Source organism: Triturus cristatus, chromosome 8 (assembly GCF_964204655.1).
Source record: "Triturus cristatus chromosome 8, aTriCri1.1, whole genome shotgun sequence".
Taxonomy (NCBI): Eukaryota; Metazoa; Chordata; class Amphibia; order Caudata; family Salamandridae; genus Triturus; species Triturus cristatus.
Window position 1 is genome coordinate 1,551,208,786 of NC_140591.1, and position 19,120 is coordinate 1,551,227,905.

A 19,120-nucleotide genomic window follows, 5' to 3' on the forward strand; every position below is an offset into this window, starting at 1 on the left:
TAAAAGTAAACATGCACCAAGGTCACACTTAAACCTGACGAGTAAAAGTCAGGAACAAAACCACCCAATGCAAATTACTTTTGTTGTGCGTGATTGTGGTGTTTTTGTGCCCAGTTGATGCTGGTGAGTGTGGGTTCTGCTCTGCCCCTCAGGAGTGTTATGCTGTGTGTTATCATGTCTTTCCTTTTGTGTCCTAGGTTGTAGGTGGTGCCTACACTCGAGGCTGTGCTCAACATTAACACAGTTTCTGGTGGGGTATTTCTACACTAACCATTAACTGCACCTGCAATCTACATCTTGAATTAATAATCCATGTAGTCAATACTGGCCTTCCTCCATTGTCAATGTGAACGCAGAGTTTAGGACACTTACACTAATTTGAAGATCACAACTCATAAATGGATGTAGCATACTCAAGTGGTATTTGTGTTAGTTTTGCAGGTGCAAGACCTTGGCTCTAGGTTTTACACTAGGTTTTACATATACTCAAGTGGTATTTGTGTTAATTTTGCAGGTTCAAAACCTTGGCTATAGGTTTTACATTGTCAATTACTAACATGTAGAATCTGGTGGTAAATAACTGCGCAGACAGCAGGGTGTGGCCAATCACTAAATGCCTGATCACATTTTTGCTGGCTTTTAGGACTCAGTGTAATTTGTCACTACCAACCAGTGCTAAAGTGCTTGTGCTTTCTCCTCTAAACATGGTATTACTTGTAAGTCCCAAATAATGTGGTATCCAATGTCATGAGGGCCTGTAAGTTAAAGGCTATGGGGTCCATTAGGATGTCGGACGGTGGGACCACCGTAGCACTGGCGGTGTGGAAAAATGCCTTTTTCCGCCCGTCAGCAGCGGACATCACACCCGCCAAATTAGTATGGACAAACATAGGCCAATTCCCGACCGCCGCGGTGTGACGCGCACCGCCATCAAAGTGCGCCCGCCCCCGCAGCGGTGGGCGCCAATGGAGACTCACCACCGTGCGGGATGACGTCCACCCGCTCCACAAATTAGGATGACACAAGCAAGCAGACGCACCGCAGCGGAGACACCGCCCAACCAGACACGGCGGAAGCTCGACAGTGGAGCGCGAAACCAGAGTTCCGGTCAAGACCGCCATGGACCCAGCTCTACACCCCTTTCCGGTGCTGTACCTGGTACATCACCAGGAACTCATGGACCGCTGCGGACGGCACCGCAGGTACGCAACAACACAGCACACAACACACGGCCTGAGACCAGTCCCAAATACACATCAGACACCCTAGGGGGGACAGGGACACATCCACAAGGTCACCCACACATCACCCACCTGCCACAAAGTCACCCCACTGCATCCTGTACACACAGCTACCATCACCATACAGCAATGTCCCGGTCACGTCACCGCAGCGGCGAACCCAAGCAAATACATGCGCACAATGCAGAAGGTAGGGCCAGTGCCAGGCATGGGCAGGGCACAAAGACCATAGGGACACACCCACTCTCACCACACACTAACACACCCCATGAAGGCACATGATATGTGCCCCACCTGTGCACACCATGCACAACAACAAGCCAGGGCAATACACACCCTGTACCATACAACAAACAATCATGGAGACACACACTGCAGGAGTGGCTGCACAGGAACACACAACACGCAGCACAGTAGCACAGGGACAGGGAACCACACACAACACCACACTCAGGGAAATATCAATGAGGGCAAGCAACAAATGAACACATACAAGGAATCAACACCCAAATGGACACACAGCCTGCACAGTCACACATACATACAACTACCCCACAGGAGCACACCAGCAGCACTACATCCAGGGTCCATCTACACACCTCAGGACTGACAAACACCAGTAAGAATCTACACACATACCCCCCCTCACACCAGCAGCATACAACACCAGTGCCAAACACACTGAAGGCTGGCAATACTTGACAGACAATACCCACACAAACAACCACACACCCTGGGCTCAGCCACAGACATGACACACACACACACAGGGATGCTACCACAAATGTGGAAACAAGAACAACAGACAAACACATAGTCCAACAGAAACACACACAGAGCCACAACAACAACAACAGACATGCCCTGTGCAGCTAAACTGGGGAAAGGCAATGGGAGCTGAAGAAATCAAAACTCCTTCTCCGTGTTAAACTAACAAAAAGAAGTTGCCACAGAAACTGAAATATAAAAGAATATCTTTATTAAACTCAAAATGAGTGTGACTACGTCACCCAGAAGCCGCAGCAACTGAATGAGGCAGTCCAAAGAGAGCAGAACACTGGGGCCTTATATATGTGATGGTTACATACTCAGCATAAAAGAAAGGGGCAGTCCTAGCTCATGCAAGCATGCAAAATGCCAATATGGACATGCAAGATCTACCAAATATTAGCCAATAGGAAAACATTCAAAACAAGGCATCATGTAACCAGAACGTCCCCCTTGAGTCGTGTTTTTGCCCAACCCCATCAGTCAATCAATGACAGCACCTATAGGTCAATCAGTAACGGCAGGACATGTTTGTGTGCTTCAAAGGAAAACTTGCAAAATAGGATAATGCGGAGAAAGAATACTGAAGGCCATCAAATAGTTGGGACAAGGATTAGTCAGTATAGGCAAGGATTTAGTCAGTCTGGCTAGTTCCTGGAATTGGCTTCACAACAAGGAAGGGAAGGTTATTTGACACGTGGCAGTACAAAGGGCAGAAACACTCGGTTTACCAAGCTGCCTGAGTGAGGGCAACAAAATGGCGACAGAATACAGAATGGAGTTAAAACTGAATTACCTCAGAGCACAGACACAACAGGAGTGCACAACCCCATCACCCAGGAACAATACACAGACAACATACCACAACACACACAAGAAGTGCACCATCACAGAACAACACAACCACAGCAAAAAAATAACAGAGGCACAGGCAGAACAATCACATAGCAAACACAGCACAACATCAGGGGATGCACACCAGGCAAACACAAGGCAGCACACACACACACACAGCACTGCATGCACAACAAGCGGCGTGTGCACACCAAGCATACCAGACACACACAGACATCAGTGACAGAACAGCAACCCACACAACACCACATAGCACAGCACAAAGACAACAGCACACCCAGGAAGTGAAGCAAAAACACAAACAACACACATACATACAACGCAACACCCAATAGGTGCACAAGTCTGGGACACAAAGGTGGAAACAACTAGACCACAGGACTGGACAGCACACACAGTTGAACTGCATAGGAGCAACCATGACTGACAAACAGCACCAGAACATCACACATGACCCATTGGGGAAATGCCCTGAGTGACACATTGACCCTGGACAAAGAACTGCACCACAAAGCACAGTGGCTCACATTAAGTCATGGGGAGGCACACACACATACAAACCAAGGGGACAGCTCACACCAAAGTGAAGTGTACTGCATGTCAGTAGGGGACATTGCAGGAGTGTACCATACCCAAAGAGAGGGAGTGCAGACCCACAATGGGTAGGAAGCTAAAGCACAGATAGGGGATGGCATGACAACACACACAACACGCCACACTGGAGGCAAGAAGGCACCATGTGACAGCAAGGCATGAGAAAACACAGCCACAATGGCAGTATGGAGCAGCAGGACTGCACAGTCTCCACAAACAGCCACCAAACACATGGATGTGCAACAAAACACAACACTGACTCGCCAGTCACACACTCTGCATACTCACAAGTGGCAAAAACAACAAGTAGGAGTCAGACAGAACTGCAAGGACACACCAACACACATCACAGTGCACTACAGACAACTCACACATGTGCATACAACTACATCCACAGGGCTGAACAATCAAAACAACAGACACACAACTCCTGGGTGACACATGTGTGTAGTTGACATTTCAGAGGCATGTACACATCAACACTCCCCACAAACTCACCCCCTTCACGCTGCACACTACCTGGCCATCCAAGAGCACAAATGGAAAGTAAGCCATGGGACTAGCATGACTGGCCATCACAAGATGACCACACACATACACCACTGGGCACACAGAAAGGAAGAACACACATACATGATGACCCTGGACAGCCCGCCTGCAATACTGTGTGCAGAAACCCACTCTGTGCTGGCAGTGACCCACCCTGACATGTGTACAATAGAGCCAACATGAACTAATCAAGTAAATGACTACTGCTAACCATTCGAAATTTACACCATTGCCACCACAAGTATCTGGGTCAAGAAGAAATCAAGACCGTGTCAGCCCTGAAAAAAAGAGGGTAAGTGAGCCCAAACAGTGACCATGTTGAAGTGCCACACAGACCAAGTGGCACAGTAAACCATTCACACAGCATATTAACTTTATTCAGTAAGGACACTGAAAAAGTAGACAACAGGAGTAACTGTCTTTATTCACATAGTGCACAGATAGGTACCATGAGAAGAGAAGAGCAAGGCACAAGATGGAGAGCATGTCCATGAGAAGCTGCACAGGCAGGGGGCACACAGCAGTGAACGACAAGGCCAGTGGCCAGTCCAAGGTGCTGACTGAGTCCATGAGAAGCTGCACAGGCAGGGGGCAAAGCACAAGGCCAGTGGCCAGTCCAAGGTGCTGACCGAGTCCATGAGAAGCTGCACAGGCAGGGGGCAAAACACAAGGCCAGTGGCCAGTCCAAGGTGCTGACTGAGTCCATGAGAAGCTGCACAGGCAGGGGGCAAAACACAAGGAGAGTGGCCAGTCCAAGGTGCTGACTGAGTCCATGAGAAGCTGCACAGGCAGGGGGCACACAGCAGTGAACAACAAGGCCAGTGGCCAGTCCAAGGTGCTGACTGAGTCCATGAGAAGCTGCACAGGCAGGAGGCACACAGCAGTGATCGACAAGGCCAGTGGGCAGGACAAAGTGCAGACTGAGTCCATGAGAAGCTGCACAGGCAGGGGGAAAACACAAGGCCAGTGGCCAGTCCAAGGTGCTGACTGAGTCCATGAGGAGCTGCACAGGCAGGGGTCAAAACACAAGGCCAGTGGCCAGTCCAAGGTGCTGACTGAGTCCATGAGAAGCTGCACAGGCAGGAGGCAAAACACAAGACCAGTGGCCAGTCCAAGGTGCTGACTTAGTCCATGAGAAGCTGCACAGGCAGGGGGCAAAACACGAGGAGAGTGGCCAGTCCAAGGTGCTGACTGAGTCCATGAGAAGCTGCACAGGCAGGGGGCACACAGCAGTGAACGACAAGGCCAGTGGCCAGGAGAAAGTGCAGACTGAGTCCATGAGAAGCTGCACAGGCAGGGGGCAAAACACAAGGCCAGTGGCCAGTCCAAGGTGCTGACTGAGTCCATGAGAAGCTTGCGCAGGCCAGGGGCACACCGCAGTGAACGACAAGGCCAGTGGCCAGGAGAAAGTGCAGACTGAGTCCATGAGAAGCTGCACAGACAGGGGGGCAAAACACAAGGCCAGTGGCCAGTCCAAGGTGCTGACTGAGTCCATGAGAAGCTGCACAGGCAGGGGGCACACAGCAGTGAACGACAAGGCCAATGGGCAGGACAAAGTGCAGACTGAGTCCATGAGAAGATGCACAGGCAGGGGGTACACAGCAGTGAACGACAAGGCCAGTGGGCAGGAGAAAGTGCAGACTGAGTCAATGAGAAGCTGCACAGGCAGGGGGCAACAATGTGCAGTACAGGCCTACCTGTGTGAGAGACAGGTGTGTGAGGGTGACTAACACTCAGACTTGGCTGTCAGGCAGATTGGGAGCTTGCTGTGTCTCGGGGACTGTCGGGGCACTTGACTGGGAGAGAGCGGAACAGCTGGGGTAGAGCTATCAGTGGCTTGGCAAGCCAGAGGGCTACTTGGACCAGGTGGTGAATAGTGGCACGTGGAGGCGGAGTCATGCAGACGGGAGTCACGGTGTGGCTGGGATATTGTGGAGGGGTGCCCTTCCACTTCTTGGAGATCCTAAATGGCTTGTCTGACTTTGGATCAATGGGAAGTCGTGTGGGCACAACAGGCACACTCACCACCACTGCTGCAGCAGGTGCAGGCGCTGGCAGCCCCTCTGGTGATGTGCTGGACCCAGCGGAACGCTTTGCCTTGCTTCGCCTCTGCCCCCCCCCCCTCCCCTGTTTACTAGGTGTTACCCCTACAGTGCCCTCCGGCCCCTGCTTCACTGGGCTTGGAATGGGAGTCGAGGTGGCTGGTGATACTGCCTTGGAGCCCTTCCTAGGTGTACCCTTGGCATGCACCACCTCCTTGGTGGGCACAAACACTGTACGATTATCTTTGCGCGATGCTTTAGGGGCAGGAGAGTCCTTGGATGGGGATGCCACTGAGGCATGTGTGCCTGAGGTCTGCTGCTTTGCTATTTGTCCACTGGTGTCACCTGATGGGCTTTTCTCCCTGCGCTCTGGGGTGCCTCTGGTCTTCTGTGGGGATGGTGTCTGTGCACGGGACCGCTTGGGTTGCTGCTGCTGTGTGCTCCGTGTGCTGTATTGTGACTTTGATGTATGTGTACCGTGGTCACTATCGTCAGACGTGGCCACTGCCAGGGGGGTGGACAAAGGGACTGGAGCTGGACTGTGAGTATGTGCCTGTTGGAGGGCAGTTGTCACTGTTGATGACAAAGCCTGGACTGTCCGGTGCAGCCCAGCCACGGCGGAATGTATGCCCTCCATGAAAGCAACCACCTGGGCCAGTTTCTTGTCGTGGTCAATGAAGGCAGTGAGGAAAGCTGTCTGGCCTACACACATCTGGTGCAAAAGGTCCTCAGATTCAGCACTGATGGCAGCAGGGGGGACAGGGGCAGAGGCAGCGGTGCCAGGGGTGAAGGACACTCTCCCCCTCTTACTGAGGTGGACACGGGCAGTACCAGAGAAAGTGGCTGGGAGGGTGGGCAATGGCTGCTGTGTGGTGGAAGTCGATGCAGAGTCCCAATTCCCTGTGCCCTCCAACATGGATGCATCCCCGCTGGCATCGGATGATGTGGTGTTTTGAGTCTTAGGGTGGGACTCCTCCAGCAGACTCCTGACCCCCTTTGAGGCGCTGGTGACATCTCTGTCACTGGGCTCCTGGGCAGCTGTGGTACCAGTTTCACCCCCACTGGTGTCTGTCTCCTGTACCTCCGTAACCACAGGTGATGCTGCATGGGAGAGAGAGATGTAGGGTCAGGTCAGTGGCAGCAACAGAGCAAACATATGCCAGCAATGCATGACAAAATTTGACCAAATCTGTAAGAGAGTAGGATCTGATTCACATGGGCACCCCCACTTTTTGCTGGTGTTTCACTGTTTTTCGACCTTAGTCTGGCTGTGGCCCTGCTAATCAGGACCCCAGCCTAGCTGCTTCCACTCTAAAATGGTTTCCGTCTACATTAGGTACATTTCTAATTGGATTCTGGAGTGCCTTATAAGCCCCTAGTATATGGTATATGGTATACTATGTACCTAGGGCATAGGTACCTCAGAGGCCTACCAGGGGCTGAAGCATGTATTATACCACCCCTGGGAAGCTCTCCAAAATGACACCACAGGTCTGCTACTGCACCCTGGGCGAGGTGGTGCTTGCACCCATTACAGTAGTATAGGCTACATATATCACTACCATTGCACACACATATAAAACCTATAAGCAGGCCTTAACAATCCTGATGGCAGAGTACTTGGTTTTTCTGTGAGAGGGTGCCCCTGATGAGCAGAGCCTCTCTGCATCGTTCAGAGTACCTCCTCTGATGCTGTTTGTGGTACAGCCTGACCATATACTCTTAAGTGCATTAAAACCTCGCGGTAAATGCTAACTTTTGGATGGCTGCACGGAAACATGTCGGGCCCGATTCACAGAACTAACTTAAGACAAAATCCTAAACTTACTACCATTTTGGTATTCACAGAAGGCACTTACTCATTTCGGTATTCACAGAAGGCACTTACTCATTTCGGTATTCACAGAAATTAGGAGTCCTAACTTTAGGACTCCTAAATGCCTTCTGTGAATACCGAAAGTCTTAAAATTAGGATTTTTCTCAGTTTAGTAGTAGTATAGTTAGGACTCCTAACTTTAGGACTCCTAAATGCCTTCTGAGAATACCGAAAGTCTTAAAATAAGGATTGTTCTCAATTTAGTAGTAGTAAAGTTAAGACTCCTAAGTTTAGGACTCCTAAATGCCTTCTGTGAATACCGAAAACCTTAAAATTAGGATTTTTCTTAGTTTAGTAGTAGTAAAGTTAGGAGTCCTAACTTTAGGACTCCTAAACTGAGAAAAATCCTAATTTTAAGACTTTCGGTATTCACAGAAGGCATTTAGGAGTCCTAAAGTTAGGACTCCTAACTTCTGTGAATACCGAAATGAGTAAGTGTCTTCTGTGAATACCAAAATGAGTAAGTGCCTTTTGTGAATACGAAAATGATAGTAAGTTTAGGTTTTTGTCTTAAGTTAGTTCTGTGAATCGGGCCCGTCATGTTTGGTGTCAAACACTTTGGAATACTACCCCCCTGCCAGTTCTGGCAGCGGGGTTAGCATTCCACCCTTCTAGAGGGAGAGACATGCTCACACTGGTCTAACCCGGTAGGACTTTCTACAGCCCTGGCAACACAAAATGGATGCCTCTGCCACAGACACTGGCCTCCTGCTGCTGACCGAAACTCCGTCAGGGGAGGCCTGGACAATAGGTTTCTTGTCCCAGGGAGGTGTAACCACCTCCCCAGACAGGCAGATGTGTATTGGGGTTGGGCGGGAGCAATTTCTGGTGCTTTGAAGTCCTGCACTGGGGGCACACTTGGTGTCCCTGTGCATATTCCAGTTCAAACCGGTTGCAGGGGCTACCTGCCCCTGCTCTGGTGCGAAACTGGAAAAAGGAAATGGGTGTAACCACCCCTCTTTCCAAACCCTCCCATAGGTGGGTCCCTAGAGTATGTCCAACCCCCAAACTTTGTATAAGTATGGGAACCCAGTCCATGAGACTTTAGATTACCCTGGACGAAACTCTGCAACATATATCCTGGACCTTCGACGTTCTACTTTAACTAAAAGACTGAAGAAATCTCCCTTGGGTTCAAGGAGTGACTCCCCTGCTTGGCAGGCACCAAAGAAGCAACTGACCGGTCTGCATTGCTGAAGCTCCAGCCGGACGCCGAAGTCTTTGCATCACCAAAGGTAGATTTCCAGACATCCCCAAGGCTACCCTGAGTCCACAGCAAAGCTGAGGCCCGTGGCTATCGTGGGTGACGTGGAAACGTGACACCTGGACACCGTGATCTTTTGCAGCTCCATCATCTTCATGGTGTTTCTCAAAGTTGTGCTTTAGGCTCTGAGTAGCCCCAGCCTTGAGCATCTCTTGCACTGAAGATTTCTGGCCTCCACTCCACGTGTGACCCGAGGGCCAGTTTCCAGTGCAACCGCTTGAGGCTCCTTCGCGATTGCTAGTCAGTTGGCTAGTAGGTCCCCACAAAGGCAACTCCTCTTCTGATTGGGCTTTTCTGGTTGCTCTAGATGTGCCCTGACGTACCATCACTGGGTGAGTCCCCCAGACCTTGCTGGTCTGCACCGCCGTCCTTTCTCTGATTCCAAGTGACTTGCCGTTGCCAAGGCCTGTTGGGTCCAATCTGGTCGCCGACACCGCAGCACTCAACAGACTTTATGGGATAGCTCGAATCCAGCTCCTGGATGTCATCGGCACCTCCTGGACCTCGTTGCTGAAGAGTCAAGACACCTGTCAACTCACCTGAAGCATCCGACATCTGTGGGTATTGGTCTATCGTGCCCTTGGTCATTGGTAAGTGACCGAGACTCTGTCCCCTCTGCTTTCAGGTTCCTTCCATCCTATATCCAGGCTTGGATCACTTCGAACACTTCTCCTCTTCACGGCAGCAGCAATTCTTCGCCAGCTTCCATTGAAGCCGACAACGCGACCCGACACCAAAAGACACCTATGCACACGGCTTCACTGAGTGAGGTAACACGAGTACTCCAGTGCTCCCATGGGTGCTAGCCCTAGAACTTCCTAAGTCCAAAAGGGTTTGGTCCTGACTCGATTCTAAGTGTTTCCCAATCTTTAAATTTCCAACCGCGACATTGCCCATAGAAGCTACCGGGAACCTGCGGTTGTGTTTACACACTGCACACGGCCCCCGTGGGTTCCCTTTGTCACTACCTTTGGTGGTTCCTTGGGGTCCCAGCGATTCTACAGGCTCTAGGCCTTGTGTCTAGTTCAATCGTGGTTCTTATACCACTTTTTTGGTATATGGTTTGGTACGCCTCTAGGGCCCAAACGTGTATTTGTGCTAATATTGTTGATAACTAACTTGTAACCTAAGTACTTCGAACTCCAGTTTCATAAAGAGACTAGAGGGGTGTGTTTTATCTTAAATACATATATTTTAAATATATACCTGGTGTGGTTGTCCTTTCATTTGGTCATTCAAGAGATTATTAACTGGTAAAACAAGCTGCTTTACATTCCTTCAAGACTTAGCCTGAAGGCTGCTCTCCATAGCTACCCCTAGGATAGTTTTTAATAAAGGTTTATTTATTTATTTATTTATAAAGTTTTATATAGTGCGAACAAGATCCCAGGGGATATCAGAGCGCTTTACAATCCAACTAGAACAGGAAACAACCACAGGAAAAAACATTTTTTTAAAAACACAAATGAACCATAAAGTGCACGAAAGTTCGCATTGAAGTTAAGTTAAACAAAGTACAGTGTAAGGACAGCAGAACAAAGAAGTAATAGATGTTGACACAATGGAGGAAGGAACAATGTCCATGGGCCAAGGTGAGTAGCCCAATTACTGAAGGAGTTTGTTCATCAGGAATCTTTTGACTTCCAGTTTGAACACCGTTGTACTGGTGATTCTGCGTATTTCTGGAGGAAGAGAGTTCCATATCCTTGGAGCCGCACCGGAGAAGGCTCTGTGAGAGGTTCTCTTTTTGTTAAAGATAGGTGGTTTCAAAAGTAAGGTAGTAGCGCTTCTAGAGACTCTTGCACCAGCAGATAGCTCAAGTTTTTGCGCCAGATACCTGGGCGTCTTGAGGTGGATTGCTTTGTGGGTCATCGTGGCAATTTTTAGCTGGATTCGTGCTTCAAAGGGTAGCCAATTTAGCGTTATTAGGACTGGCGATATGCGCTCATTGCGTTTGGCGTCTGTAACCAATCTAGCAGCAGCATTTAGTGAAGCCCTTAGCGGAGCCAGGGTGTATTTGGGCAGGCCACAGAGGGTAGCACTGCCGTAATCTATTCTCAGTAGGACAAGCGCTTGAACCACCTGCTTGAAATTCTTCAGTGGAAGGAAAGGTTTGATGTTTCTGAGTGTCCTAATCAAGTGGTTTGCTCCTTTACATGTAGTGCTGATATGATTTTTCATATTCAGGTTATTATCCATGGTGACTCCTAGAGATTTGGCTGAGTTTACGATGAGCGGAGTGCGGTTGAAAGCAGTGAGGTGGCTCATCCAGAGGTCAAGATTGGGGGTGTACTTCTGAGGGGAGACAAGCAAGAATTCTGTTTTTGAGGTGTTGAGCAGGAGATGGTTCTCAGTTAACCAGTTTTGAGTATAAGTTAAGATGGTGTTGAGTGATATGATGTTTTCCGGGGATGAGATTTTCAAATAGAGTTGCCTGTCATCGGCATACATGTGGAAATGAATATCCATGGAGTTAAGAGCGTTAGCTAAAGGTTCCAAGCAGAGGTTGAAGAGGATAGGAGATAAAGCAGATCCTTGGGGGACTCCCATGAGAACGGGCGAAGGCTTGGAGAGAGAGTGATTTGCCTTGACTCTTTGCGATCTGAGATGGAGGAAGGACGAGAACCACTGTAGCACCTGATCACCAAAACCCATCCTGTTTTGCAGAATGGATAAGAGGATGTCATGATTGACCGTATCAAAGGCAGAGGAAAGGTCAAGGAGGATCAGGAAGCAGGATTCATTTTGATCGAGAATCTTTAGAATGTCATCCATTACATGAATGAGGGCCGATTCAGTGCTGTGCCCCGTCCGAAAGCCGGATTGATGTTGGTCCAAGAGCTGGTAGCTCAAACCCCATAGGGGGTTGTTTGGACTGATACAAGGTGCCCACTAGAACTAGTGGACAGCATATATCAGGCCAACTTCTCACATTGGTGTGCAGCATGTGGGATTCCAGCTTGCTATTGTTTTACCAGATAATCTCAATTGAATTGATCAACTGAAAACCACTAAAGGTACCTTAGGTACATATAATATCAAGTGTAGTATTCATTAAGTTCTACTGAACTTAGAGTTGTGTGTTAAGGAATAGCACACCCTTTCTACAACTCAAGAGAGTTTAGGGAGTGCAATACACCACACCACATTAGTAATGTCTAATCAGCCAGGAAACAGTGGGTCCCTGCCAGAAGCCAGTGAGTTTCTTCCCTATAAATATGAGGATCTCTCCTTTGCACAGCTTAGGGCCTTATGTTCCATTAGGAAGCTGAAGACAGGCAAACGCCCAACCACCCAGCATCTTTTAAAGATACTCAGGCTGGATGATCTCTCAGGGCCTAATGGGCCTGAAAGGGTAGGCAGAGTGGGTGGGACAGCAGCTGAGGGTGGCCTTGGGGTATAAACTCCCCTGACCCCACCTCTACTGCTGACCAGACTGATGACATTGATCAGGATCTGGTGAACCCAGCTCCCCTGGATGAGGAGGATGACAACAATGCTCCCCTCTTTGTTCCTTCAGGAAGAGTTGAACATAGGGCTAGAAGGGATAGATCTCTCTCAAGGGGATCTATCCAGTCTACCTCATCTGTAGGGACCTCTGTTTCTTCTCATAGAGGGAGGAAACCTCCCAGGAGAGGAGAGAGAGACTGCTGAAGTATGAGCAAGATAAGTTCAACCTCAGAAAGCAGCAGATGGCCCTAGATCGGGAAGCCCTAGAGCTCTACAGAGCTAGTAAAAAGGAGGGACTAGAGTCCCTTGGTAGCAGCAATTTCCCTAGAGATAGGGAGAGGTCTTATGACCATAGAAACCTACGTAAGATTGTCCCTCCCTACTAGAGTGGGGACGACATCCACAAATGGATAACTGCCTTGGAGAGGGCCTGTAAAGTACAGAAGGTCCCTCAAGGTCAGTGGGCAGCAGTCTTATGGCTCTCCTTTGCAGACAAAGGTAGAGATAAGCTCCTCACTGTAAGAGAGGAGCATGCTGATGATTACCAGGTCTTGAAAAGTGCACTAATAGATGGGTTTGGCCTAACCACTGAACAATACAGGTTAAAGTTCAGAGATACCCAAAAAGCACAAAATCAAGACTGGGTGGACTTTGTTGACTGTGCTGCTAAGGCTCTGGAAGGTTGGTTACTGGGCAGTAAAGTGTGTGACGTCATAGAATTGTACAATCTGATGAGGGAGCAGATTCTTAATAACTGTCAAAATCAGCTCTTGCATCAGTACCTGGTAGATTCTGATCTGACCTCACCCCAAGAATTGGGAAAGTAGGCAGACAAATGGGTCAGAACCAGGGTGAAGCAGAAGGTACAGAACCAAGGTGGTGACCCAAAGAAGCAGGATTCTAAGACCTCTGACAAGGGTGGGGACAGGGGTAAAGACCAGAAGTCTTCTCAAGGGCCCCAAAAATGTTCTTCAAACGGGGAGTACAGTCTAATAAGGGGAAAAGCCAAAAGAAACCTTGGTGCAAAATCTGTAAACAGAAAACTCACTGGACCAGTGACTGCACCAAGTCCAAAGAATCCACTCCAGCCACCATTGCCCCTAAGTTAACTGTTCCCCCTAGTACAGCTACAATAGGTGGTGGCAAGGTCCAGAATAAGGGTGTAGTAGGAATGACCCTGGGTTCTGAGATGGACTCTGGCCTAGTCAGAGTTCCAACTCAGGCTGTGCTTGTCTGTGATGGGGGCATGGATATGTCCCCCTTTGTGAGTCCCAGTAATCTGGGCAAATACAGACAACAGCCTTTGAGAAATGGAGTAGAGTCTCGGGCATTCAGGGACACAGGAGCAAGTGTCACAATGGTGACAAAAGATTTTGTGGATCCTGGGCAGATTATACTTGGTGAAATGTACCAAGTGACCATTCTCTGGCAGTTGTTAACTTCTCCTGGGGAGGGGTAACTGGCCTTAAGAAGGTTGTGGTAAGTGCAGACCTACCAGTACAGTGCTTACTTGGCAATGATCTAGAGACTTCAGCTTGGGCTGAAGTGGAGGTCAGGGCACATGCAGAAATATTAGGGATCCCTGCTCATATCTTTGCTGTGACTAGGTCACAGGCCAAAATGTCTAAAGCTGGACAGGCCCTGGATTCTGGAAGAATGGACCAGGTGCCTCCCAAGAGGATGAGCAGTAGGGTTAAGTCAGAGCCTTCCCACCTGACTCAGAATTCTGATCAGTCTCCTCAGGGAGATGATCTTGAGCCTGAAGAAGGAACTGTCCCAGAGGAGCTTGAAGCTGACCAGGTTGAGTTCTTGGGGACAGGGGGCCCTTCCAGGTCTGACCTGAGCCAGGAGCAGAAAACCTGCCCCTCTCTTGAATCCCTCAGAAAGCACGCTGCTGATGAGGCTGCTGGGAATGCTAGTGGCACCCATAAAGTTTATTGGGATGATGGACTCCTTTACCCAGAGAGTAGAGACCCCAAGCCTGGTACGTCCAGGGGGTTGGTTATACCTCTGAAGTTTAGGGGCTTCCTATTGACACTAGCCCATGATATTCCCCTAGCAGGACACCTGGGCCAGAACAAGATTTGGGACAGAATTGTCCCTCACTTTCACTGGCCCCACATGTCTGAAGACAGAAAGGAGTTTTGTCGCTCCTGTGTAACCTGCCAAGCCAGTGGCAAAGCAGGTGGCACTACAAAGGCCCCCCTGATACCACTACCTGTGGTGGGGGTGCCCTTTGAAAGGGTAGGGATTGAAATTGTTGGTCCCATGGATCCCCAAACAGCATCTGGGCACAGATTTATAATGGTGGTAGTGGATCATGCCACCAGGTACCCACAGGCAATTCCCCTAAGGACCACTACAGCACCTGTGGTGGCAAGAGCTCTCCTGAGTGTATTCTCAAGAGTAGGCTTTCCTAAGAAGGTAGTATCTGACAGGGATGCAAACTTCATGTCTAGTTACTTGACTGCTATGTGGAAGGAGTGTGGAGTGAACTACAAGTTCACCACACTCTATCACCCACAATGCAATGGTTTAGTTGAAAGGTTCAACAAAACCTTAAAGGGCATGATTAAAGGACTCCCAGAAAAGCTTAGGCGAAGATGGGACATACTCTTGCCCTGCCTTTTATTTGCATACAGGGAGGTGCCTCAAAAGGGGGTTGGCTACAGCCCTTTTGAACTTTTGTTTGGTCCCCTTGTCAGGGGCCCATTGTGTCTGGTTAAGGAAGGATGGGAGTTATCTCTCAAGCCCCCCAAACAGGACATAGTGGACTATGTACTTGGTCTCCGCTCCAGGATGGCTGAGTATATGAAAAAGGCAACCAAAAACCTTGAGGCTAACCAGGAACTGCAAAAAGACTGGCATGACCAAAAGGCTGTACTGACTGTTTACCAGCCAGGACAGAAAGTGTGGGTGTTGGAGCCGGTGACCCCAGCAGCCCTCCAGGACAAATGGAGTGGCCCCATACAATTGTTGAACAGAAAGGGGAGGTTACCTACTTGGTAGACCTTGGAACCCGTAGGAGTCCCCACGGGGTACTTCATGTCAACAAACTTAAACCATATGTTGACAGGGCAGACATGGGCTTGCTCATGGCTACTGATGAAGGACAGGAGGAAGAGAGTGACCCACTCCCTGACCTGCTTTCTCAGAAACCTGATGATGGGTCAGTTGATGGTGTAGCCTTGTCAGGCAGCCTCACTGCCCAGCAGCAAATTGACTGCAGAAACCTTCTCAGCCAGTTCAGACATATGTTTTCTCTGACTCCAAGTCAGACCACCTGGTGCACTCATGAAGTGGACACTGGGGACAGTCTACCTGTGAAGAATACGATCTACGGGCAATCTGACCATGTCAGGGACTGTGTAAGGACAGCAGTCCAAAAGATGTTGGATTTGGGAGTGATTGAACCCTCAGTTAGCCCTTGGGCTAGTCAGTAGTCCTGGTACCTAAACCTCACACCACAGATGGCAAGAGAGAAATGAGGTTTTGTGTAGACTACAGGGGTCTCAATGCAGTCACTAGGACTGATGCCAATCCCATCCCCAGGGCAGATGAGCCAATAGATACTTTGGCCTCGGCCAAGTTTCTAAGCACATTTGACCTGACAGCTGGCTACTGGCAGATCAGACTAGCTGATGATGCAAAGCCAAAGACAGCATTTTCTACCCCTAGTGGGCACTATCAGTTTGTGGTAATGCCCTTTGGTTTGATGAATGCACCTGCCACTTTCCAAAGGTTGGTGAATCAAGTCCTTACAGGCCTGGAACACTATAGTGCAGCATATCTAGCTGATATTGCTGTCTTTAGCTCCACCTGGGGGATCACCTGGTCCACCTGAGGAATGTTTTGGAGGCCCTGCAAAAAGCAGGCCTAACTATCAAGGCTACTAAGTGCCAGATAGGGCAGAGTCAGGTTGTGTACCTGGGCCACCTTGAAGGTGGAGGTCAGGTTCCACCACTACAGAGCAAAATCCACACTATCATGGACTGGGTTGCTCCAACTACCCAGACTTAGGTGAGAGCCTTCTTAGGCCTGACTGGGTACTATAGGAGATTTGTCAAGGGGTATTGATCAATAGTGACACCCCTGAATGACTTAACTTCTAAAAATATGCCCAAAAAGGTTCAATGGACAGCTAGCTGTCAAAAGGCATTTGATGACCTGAGGCAGGCCATGTGCACTGCTCCCATTCTGCAGAGTCCTGACTACTCCAAGACGTTCATTGTCCAAACAGATGCATCTGAATTGGGGGTAGGGGCTGTACTGTCACAACTGAATGATGAAGATCAGAATCAGCCAGTAGCTTTCATAAGCAGAAGGCTGACCCCTAGAGAGAAACGTTGGTCATCCATTGAGAGGGAGGCCTTTGCTGTGGTTTGGGCTCTGAAGAAGTTGAGGCCATACTTGTTTGGTACTCACTTCATTGTTCAGACAGACCAAAAGCCCATCTTATGGCTAAAACAAATAAAGGGTGAAAACCCCCAACTGCTTAGGTGGTCCATTTCCCTACAGGGGATGGACTTTACAGTAGAACATAGACCTGGGAGTAACCATGCCAATGCAGATGGACTCTTCAGGTATTTCCACTTAAAACATGAAGACTCAACTGGTCAGGGTTAGTTTAATGTCCCTGTGTTTGGGGGGGGAGGGGTTGTGTAAGAGAGTAGGATCTGCTTCACATGGGTACCCCCACTTTTTGCTGGTGTTTCGCCGTTTTTTACCTTAGTCTGGCTGTGGCCCTGCTAATCAGGACCCCAGCCTAGCTGCTTCCTCTCTAAAATGGTTTCCATGTACATTAGGTACATTTCTAATTGGATTCTGGAGTGCCTTATAAGCCCCTAGTATATGGTATACTATGTACCTAGGGCATAGGTACCTCAGAGGCCTACCAGGGGCTGAAGCATTTATTATGCCACCCCTGGGAAGCACTCCAAAATGCCAACACAGGTCTGCTACTGCAGCCTGGGTAAGGTGGCGCTTGCACCCCTTACAGTAGTATAGGCTAACTATATCACTACCATTGCACACACATATAAAACCTATAAGTCACTCCTATGGCAGGCCTTAACAATCCTGAAGGCAGAGTGCTTGGTTTTTATGTGCGAGGGTGCCCCTGCATGAGCAGAGACCCTCTGCAGCATTCAGAGTACCTCCTTTGATGCTGTTTGTGGTGCAGCCTCACCATACACTCTTAAGTGCATTATAACCTCGCGGTAAATGCTAACTTTGGGATGGCTGCATGGAAACATGTCGTGTTTGGTGTCAAACGCTTTGGAATACTACCCCCCAGCCAGTTCTGGCGGCGGGGGTAGCAATCCACCCTTCTAGAGGGAGAGACATGTTGACACTGGTCTAACCCGGTAGTACTTTCTACAGCCCTGGCATCACAAAATGGATGCCTCTGCCACAGACACAGGTCTGGCCTCCTGCTGCTGACCGAAACTCCGGCAGGGGAGGCCTGGACAATAGGTTTCCTGTCCCAGGGAGGTGTAACCACCTCCCCAGACAGGAAAGATGTGTATTGGGGCTGGGCGGGAGCACTCTCTGGTGCTGTGAAGTCTTGCACTGGGGGCACACTTGATGATCCTGTGCATAGTCCAGTTCAAACCGGTTGCAGGGGCTACCTGCCCCTGCTCTGGCATGAAACTGGACAAAGGAAATGGGTGTAACCACCCCTCTTTCCAAACCCTCCCATAGGTGGGTCCGTAGAGTATGTCCAACCCCCAAACTTTGTATAAGTATGGGAACCCAGTCCTTCAGACTTTAGATTACCCTGGATGAAACTCTGCAACATATATCCTGGACCTTCGACGTTCTACTTTAACTGGAAGACTGAAGAAATCTCCCTTGGGGTCAAGGAGTGACTCCCCTGCTTGGCAGGCACCAAAGAAGCAACTGACCGGTCTGCTTCGCTGAAGCTCTCGCCAGAAACCAAAGTCTTTGCATCACCAGAGGTAGATTTCCAGACTTCCCCGAGGCTACCCTTAGTCCACAGCAAAGCTGAGGCCCTTGGCTATCATGGGTGACGTGGAACCGTGACCCCTGGACACCGTAATCTTTTGCAGCTCCATCATCTTCCTGGTCTTTCTTGAAGTTGTGCTTTTGGCTTCGAGTAGCCCTAGCCTTGAGCATCTCCTGCACCGAAGATTTCTGGCCTCCACTCCACGAGTGACCGTAGGCCAGTTTCCAGTGTGACCGCTCGAGGCTCCTTCGCGATCGCTAGCCCGTTGGCTAGTAGGTCCCCACGAAGGCAACTCCTCTTCTGATTGGGCTTTCCTGGTTGCTCCAGACGTGCCCTGACTTACCCTCGCTGGGTGAGTCCCCCAGTCCTTTTTCTGCTTCCAAGTGACTTGCTGTTGCCAAAACTTGTTGGGTGCAATCTGGCCGCCGACACCGCAGCACTCGACAGACTTCGTGGGACAGCTCGAATCCACTCCTGGTCGTTATCGGCACATCCTGGACCTCGCGGCTGAAG